General features: G+C 46.1%; 6 non-coding genes across 6 annotated transcripts; all 6 read left to right on the forward strand.

Annotated features, from left to right (window-relative positions):
- Positions 1–2,488: 2,488 nt before the first annotated feature.
- On the forward strand, positions 2,489–2,561 carry Trnav-cac (transfer RNA valine (anticodon CAC)). Its single transcript has one exon. It is a non-coding gene; the product is annotated as a tRNA-Val (tRNA).
- Positions 2,562–3,312: 751 nt separating this feature from the next.
- Positions 3,313–3,385, forward strand: Trnav-cac (transfer RNA valine (anticodon CAC)). The gene has a single exon. It is a non-coding gene; the product is annotated as a tRNA-Val (tRNA).
- An 857-nt stretch (positions 3,386–4,242) lies between these two features.
- Trnav-cac (transfer RNA valine (anticodon CAC)) lies at positions 4,243–4,315 on the forward strand. Its single transcript has one exon. It is a non-coding gene; the product is annotated as a tRNA-Val (tRNA).
- A 781-nt stretch (positions 4,316–5,096) lies between these two features.
- Trnav-cac (transfer RNA valine (anticodon CAC)) lies at positions 5,097–5,169 on the forward strand. The gene has a single exon. It is a non-coding gene; the product is annotated as a tRNA-Val (tRNA).
- A 909-nt stretch (positions 5,170–6,078) lies between these two features.
- On the forward strand, positions 6,079–6,151 carry Trnav-cac (transfer RNA valine (anticodon CAC)). The gene has a single exon. It is a non-coding gene; the product is annotated as a tRNA-Val (tRNA).
- Positions 6,152–6,813: 662 nt separating this feature from the next.
- Positions 6,814–6,886, forward strand: Trnav-cac (transfer RNA valine (anticodon CAC)). The gene has a single exon. It is a non-coding gene; the product is annotated as a tRNA-Val (tRNA).
- Positions 6,887–7,500: the final 614 nt, after the last annotated feature.

A 7,500-nucleotide genomic window follows, 5' to 3' on the forward strand; every position in this document is an offset into this window, starting at 1 on the left:
CACGATCTTCATCTTCTCTTTTATCCCTGTTTTTTCCCCCAATTCCCTTCTTTAGGACATATATCTAGACGGAGGGAGAGGGTGATGGAAAGGAGAGAGAGAGAGAGAGAGAGAGAGAGAGAGAGAGAGAGAGAGAGAGAGAGAGAGAGAGAGAGAGAGAACTCAGAACTCAGAACTCAAAACGTTTTTATTCAAGGATTAAGATTTTAGGCATTGCCTATTCTTCCAATCTGTCCTTGCTAATCTACATCTATTACAAATAGCACACACATAAATGAAAGGAAAAGGTTTTCATGCAGAACTGTATACATAATGAAGAAAACACCCCCCCGGCCCTCCACACACACCCACATCCGTGCACACACATGCATACACACACTGACGCTCGCGTGCGAGCGCACACACATACATACACACACACGCGCGCACACACACTGACAGCACCCCCTCACTCCCCCATACACTAAGATTCACAGATGGATAGGACAGTGAGTCACAGAGAAGATGTGTATTGTTACTGTCTCTGAAATCTATGTGTGGCAAGTGCAGCATACTACAGTGACTACCACCATCACCAATATTACTTGAACACTTGTCACGATAATGATAGAACGAAATGAATAGATTATGCATGCATAAGAAACAGAACGAGAGAAAAAAAAAAAGAAAAAAAAGAGAGAGAGGGAGAGAGAGAGAGAGAGAGAGAGAGAGAGAGAGAGAGAGAGAGAGAGAGAGAGCAAAACAAAACACGATGAAATGAGAAAGCAAGGGAGGAACAACAACAGCATAAATGACTGATACAAAAAAAAAAAAAAGACATAACTGACCCCTTTGTTACTGTGTACAGTAATTTAAAGATCAGAGTTATTTACTGTTGGAAGGGGTGAAGATGTTTATGTAGACTTGATTTGAAAATAGGAAGAGAACTGAACGTTTGTATGTGCAAAGGAAGGGAGTTCCACAGGGATGCACCCGAAAATGCAAAACTAGTTTTGAACAAATCAATTCGGGTACGTGGCAAAATGTATTTATTAGAGCCGTATCGGCATGAAGCTCGTGTGAGCAGGTGTTGGAGATATTGCGGTGCCAAGTTATTGTGTGTTTTGTACATGAGTAATGCTTTGTTGAATTCTAGCTGGTTTTGAAGTGGAAGGATATTTAATCTGGCTTGCTTTTCTAACGTTGACAGTGAGTGATCTGGTAGAATTAATCTGGCTGCTCTCTTGTGGAGAGAATTTAGTTTCTTAAGATGAACATCTGCAGCACAGCTCCAGACAACAGATGCATAGTTGACGTGAGAAAGACAGTGAGCGTGGAGGAACATTTTGCGAGCTTCACTGTTTATGTAAGGTCTGAGCTGATTGAGTAAGAACAGACTGCGTGCCAACCTTTTACAGACAGAATCAATGTGAGCTTGCCATTTCAGTTCTTCATCAATTATGACTCCCAAGACGCGGTGCTCGCGAACTTGATCTATGGAGGTATCATCGACATTCAGGGTGAGAACAAGGGGATTTTCTTGGTGCTTTTGTCTTGACGTGATAATCATACTCTTTGTTTTTTGGGGATGAAGTGTCATACAGTTGGATTTGCACCATTTAGAAACATCATTTAAGCCCGTTTGAAGAGAATTCTGAACTGAGGCAACGCTGACAGCACTGGAATGAAGGGAAGTGTCATCTGCAAAAAGGTCACACGAGATTCTGGAGTCTGATAAGGACATAGGAAGATCATTGATAAATATGGAGAATAGAAGCGGCCCTAAAACTGATCCTTGAGGAACTCCACTTTTTATTGCTCCCGTAGAAGAGAATCTACCATTGGTGAACACATGTTGTGTTCTGTCGGTAAGGAATGATTCGAAAAAGGACAGCGTAGAGGGGTCTCTGAGATACAATGACAATTTTGTGAGTAATATTTCGTGGTCAACGAGATCAAAAGCTTTCTGTAAGTCAAGAAAAACAGCGCCTACAATTTCACTGCGGTTGAGAGAGAAGGAGGGAGAGCGAGAGAGAGAGAGAGAGAGAAGGAGGGAGAGCGAGAGAGAGAGGGAGGGAGAGGGAGGGTGAGAGCGAAATGTAACGGAGAGAGAGAGAGAGGGGGGGGGGGTGAAGGAGAAAGAGAGAGAGAGAGGGATGGAGGGAGGGAGAGAACGAGATGAAAAGGAAAGAGGGGGAGAGAGAGAGGGATAGGGAGGGAGAGAGAGAGCGAGGGGGGAGAGAGAGGGGGAGAGAGAGATGAAAAGGGGAGATAGGGAGGGAGAGAGAGAGGGAGAGTGGGGGAGAAAGAGCGGGAGAGCGAGATGAAAAGGATGAGAGAGAGAGAGAAGGGGAGAGAGAGAGGGGGGGCAGAGAGAGAGGAAGAGAGAGAGGGGGAGAGGGAGAAAGAGAGAGAGAGAGAGAGAGAGAGAGGGTGGGGGTGGGGGGGATGGGGGATTCACTGGTTGGCAATTCGTGCAAATTCGCAAAATAGGAAACGATTTCCAACCGGTTCGGTAGTGTAGTGGTTGTCACGCTCGCCTCACACGCGAGAGGTCCTGGGTTCGACCCCTAGCCGAACCAAAGATTTTTCTTTTTTTCTTTTTTTCCATTTTAATATGATATGTATACTTTTTTTTTCTTTATTTTTTCTTTTTTTTGTACATATATATTTTTTTAAGAGTGACCTTAAGGGCTCATTGCCGATAGGTCGTTAAACTGAACTTTACCTTTTTCATTTTTGAAAGAACGCCTGCTGGGAGAGTAGGGAAGGGGAAGGGGAGGGGAGGGATTGGTGGCAGTTGTAGCTTTTATCCGTATCCTTTTGTTTCATCTTCACTATGATATGATCTATTCCACGATCTTCATCTTCTCTTCAATCCTTTTTTTTTTTTCCAGTTCCCTTCTTTAGGACAGATATCTAGACGGAGGGAGAGGGTGATGGAAAGGAGAGAGAGAGAGAGAGAGAGAGAGAGAGAGAGAGAGAGAGAGAGAGGGAGGGAGAGGGAGGGTGAGAGCGAAATGTAACGGAGAGAGAGAGAGGGGGGTGGAGGAGAAAGAGAGAGGGAGAGAGAGAGGGAGAGATGGAGGGAGGGAGAGAACGAGATGAAAAGGAGAGAGGGGGGAGAGAGAGAGAGGGAGAGAGAGATGAAAAGGAGAGATCGGGAGGGAAAGAGAGAGGGAGAGGGAGGGAGAAAGAGGGAGAGCGAGATGAAAAGGATGAGAGAGAGAGAGGGGGGAGAGGGAGAGAGAGAGAGAGAGAGGGAGGGGGCGAGGTGGGATTCACTGGTTGGCAATTCGTGCAACTTCACAAAATAGGACACCATTTCCAACCGGTTCGGTAGTGTAGTGGTTATCACGCTCGCCTCACACGCGAGAGGTCCTGGGTTCGACCCCCAGCCGAACCAAAGATTTTTCTTTCTTTTTTTTTCTTTTTTTTTCCATTTTAATATGATCTGTATACTTTTTTTTTTCTCTATTTTTTCTTTTTTTGTACATATATTTTTTTTAAGAGTGACCTTAAGGGCTCATTGCCGATAGGTCGTTAAACTGAACTTTACCTTTTTCATTAATTTTTTTGAAAGAACGCCTGCTGGGAGAGTAGGGAAGGGGAAGGGGAGGGGAGGGATTGGTGGCAGTTGTAGCTTTTATCCGTATGATCTATTCCACGATCTTCATCTTCTCTTTAATCTTTTTTTTTGTTTTGTTCCCAGTTCCCTTCTTTAGGACAGATATCTAGACGGAGGGAGAGGGTGAGTGAAGGGGAGAGAGAGAGAGAGAGAGAGAGAGAGAGAGAGAGAGAGAGAGAGAGAGAGAGAGAGAAGGAGGGAGAGCGAGAGAGAGAGGGAGGGAGAGGGAGGGTGAGAGCGAAATGTAACGGAGAGAGAGAGGGGGGGGGGGGGTGAAGGAGAAAGAGAGAGGGAGAGAGAGAGAGAGGGATGGAGGGAGGAAGAGAAAGAGATGAAAAGGAAAGAGGGGGGAGAGAGAGAGGGAGAGGAAGGGAGAGAGAGCGAGGGGGGAGAGAGAGGGGGAGAGAGAGATGAAAAGGGGAGATAGGGAGGGAGAGAGAGAGGGAGAGTGGGGGAGAAAGAGCGGGAGAGCGAGATGAAAAGGATGAGAGAGAGAGAGACGGGGGAGAGAGAGAGAGAGAAAGAGAGAGAGGGGGGAGAGGGAGAAAGAGAGAGAGAGAGAGAGGGAGGGGGGAGGGGGGATTCACTGGTTGGCAATTCGTGCAACTTCACAAAATAGGACACCATTTCCAACCGGTTCGGTAGTGTAGTGGTTATCACGCTCGCCTCACACGCGAGAGGTCCTGGGTTCGACCCCCAGCCGAACCAAAGATTTTTCTTTCTTTTTTTTTCTTTTTTTTTCCATTTTAATATGATCTGTATACTTTTTTTTTCTCTATTTTTTCTTTTTTTGTACTTTTTTTTATTTTTAAGAGTGACCTTAAGGGCTCATTGCCGATAGGTCGTTAAACTGAACTTTACCTTTTTCATTAATTTTTTTGAAAGAACGCCTGCTGGGAGAGTAGGGAAGGGGAAGGGGAGGGGAGGGATTGGTGGCCGTTGTAGCTTTTATCCGTATGATCTATTCCACGATCTTCATCTTCTCTTTAATCTTTTTTTTTTGTTCCCAGTTCCCTTCTTTAGGACAGATATCTAGACGGAGGGAGAGGGTGAGTGAAGGAGAGAGAGAGAGAGAGAGAGAGAGAGAGAGAGAGAGAGAAGGAGGGAGAGCGAGATGGAGAGGGAGGGAGAGGGAGGGTGAGAGCGAAATGTAACGGAGAGAGAGAGAGGGGGGGTGAAGGAGAAAGAGAGAGGGAGAGAGAGAGAGAGGGATGGAGGGAGGAAGAGAAAGAGATGAAAAGGAAAGAGGGGGGAGAGAGAGAGGGAGAGGAAGGGAGAGAGAGCGAGGGGGGAGAGAGAGGGGGAGAGAGAGATGAAAAGGGGAGATAGGGAGGGAGAGAGAGAGGGAGAGTGGGGGAGAAAGAGCGGGAGAGCGAGATGAAAAGGATGAGAGAGAGAGAGGAGGGGAGAGAGAGAGAGGGAGGGGGGAGGGGGGATTCACTGGTTGGCAATTCGTGCAACTTCACAAAATAGGACACCATTTCCAACCGGTTCGGTAGTGTAGTGGTTATCACGCTCGCCTCACACGCGAGAGGTCCTGGGTTCGACCCCCAGCCGAACCAAAGATTTTTCTTTCTTTTTTTTTTCTTTTTTTTTTCCATTTTAATATGATATGTATACTTTTTTTTTCTCTATTTTTTTCTTTTTTTATACATATATATTTTTTTAAGAGTGACCTTAAGGGCTCATTGCCGATAGGTCGTTAAACTGAACTTTACCTTTTTCATTTTTGAAAGAACGCCTGCTGGGAGAGTAGGGAAGGGGAAGGGGAGGGGAGGGATTAGTGGCAGTTGTAGCTTTTATCCGTATGATCTATTCCACGATCTTCATCTTCTCTTTAATCTTTTTTTTTGTTCCCAGTTCCCTTCTTTAGGACAGATATCTAGACGGAAGGAGAGGGTGAGTGAAGGAGAGAGAGAGAGAGAGAGAGAGAGAGAGAGAGAGAGAGAGAGAAGGAGGGAGAGCGAGAGAGAGAGAGAGAGAGAGAGAGAGAGAAGGAGGGAGAGCGAGAGAGAGAGGGAGGGAGAGGGAGGGTGAGAGCGAAATGTAACGGAGAGAGAGAGAGGGGGGGGGGTGAAGGAGAAAGAGAGAGGGAGAGAGAGAGAGAGGGATGGAGGGAGGAAGAGAAAGAGATGAAAAGGAAAGAGGGGGGAGAGAGAGAGGGAGAGGGAGGGAGAGAGAGAGCGAGGGGAGAGAGAGAGGGGGAGAGAGAGATGAAAAGGAGAGATAGGGAGGGAGAGAGAGAGGGAGAGTGGGGGAGAAAGAGCGGGAGATGCGAGATGAAAAGGATGAGAGAGAGAGAGGAGGGGAGAGAGAGAGAGGTGGGGAGAGAGAGAGGAAGAGAGAGAGGGGGGAGAGGGAGAAAGAGAGAGAGAGAGAGAGAGAGAAAGAAAGAGAGGGGTGTGGGGGGAGGGGGGATTCACTAGTTGGCAATTCGTGCAACTTCGCAAAATAGGAAACGATTTCCAACCGGTTCAGTAGTGTAGTGGTTATCACGCTCGCCTCACACGCGAGAGGTCCTGGGTTCGACCCCCAGCCAAACCAACGTTTTTAGTTTTTTTTTCCATTTTAATATGATATGTATACTTTTTTTCTCTCTATTTTTTTCTTACACATATATTTTTATTTTTTTATTTTTTATTTTTTATTTTTTTAAGATTGACCTTAAGGGCTCATTGCTGATAGGTCGTGAAACTGAACTTTACCTTTTTCATTTTTGAAAGAACGCCTGCTGGGAGAGTAGGGAAGGGGAAGGGGAGGGGAGGGATTAGTGGCAGTTGTAGCTTTTATCCGTATGATCTATTCCACGATCTTCATCTTCTCTTTAATCTTTTTTTTTGTTCCCAGTTCCCTTCTTTAGGACAGATATCTAGACGGAGGGAGAGGGTGAGGAAAGGAGAGAGAGAGAGAGAGAGAGAGAGAGAGAGAGAGAGAGAAGGAGGGAGAGCGAGAGAGAGAGGGAGGGATGGAGGGAGGGAGAGAACGAGATGAAAAGAAGAAAGGGGGGAGAGAGAGAGGGAGAGAGAGAGATGAAAAGGAGAGATAGGGAGGGAGAGAGAGAGGGAGAGGGAGGGAGAAAGAGGGAGAACCGAGATGAAAAGGATGAGAGAGAGAGAGGAGGGAGAGGGAGAGAGAGAGGGGGGCGAGGGGGAATTCACTGGTTGGCAATTCGTGCAACTTCACAAAATAGGACACAACTACCAACCGGTTCGGTAGTGTAGTGGTTATCACGCTCGCCTCACACGCGAGAGGTCCTGGGTTCGATCCCCAGCCGAACCAAAGATTTTTCTTTTTTCTTTTCCATTTTAATATGATATGTATACTTTTTGTTCTCTCTATTTTTTCTTTATATATATATATATTAAGATTTATATATATATATATATATATATTTTTTTTTTTTTTAAGATTGACCTTAAGGGCTCATTGCCGATAGGTCGTGAATCTGAACTTTACCTTTAAAAAAAAAAAAGGAAAAAAAAAGAACGCCTGCTAGGAGAGTAGGGGAGGGGAGGGGAGGGATTGGTGGCAGTTTTAGCTTTTATCCGTATCCTTTTGTTTCATCTTCATTATATGATCTATTCCCCGATCTTCATCTTCTCTTTAATCCCCCTTTTTTTTCCAGTTCCCTTCTTTAGGACAGACATCTAGACGGAGGGAGAGGGTAAGAGAAGGAGAGAGAGAGAGAGGGGGGGGAGGGAGGGAGAGCGAGAGAGAGGAAGAGGGAGGGAGGGAGAGAGCGAGATGAAAAGGAGAGAGAGGGAGAGAGATAAAAAGGAGAGAGAGGGAGGGAGAGAGGGAGGGAGAGGGAGGGAGAGAGAGGGAGATGAAAAGGAGAGAGATAGGGGGAGGGAGAGAGAGAGAGGGGGTGGAAGAGAGAGAGAGGGGGGAGA

The sequence above is a fragment of the Babylonia areolata genome, chromosome 6 (genome assembly GCF_041734735.1).
Source record: "Babylonia areolata isolate BAREFJ2019XMU chromosome 6, ASM4173473v1, whole genome shotgun sequence".
Taxonomy (NCBI): Eukaryota; Metazoa; Mollusca; class Gastropoda; order Neogastropoda; family Buccinidae; genus Babylonia; species Babylonia areolata.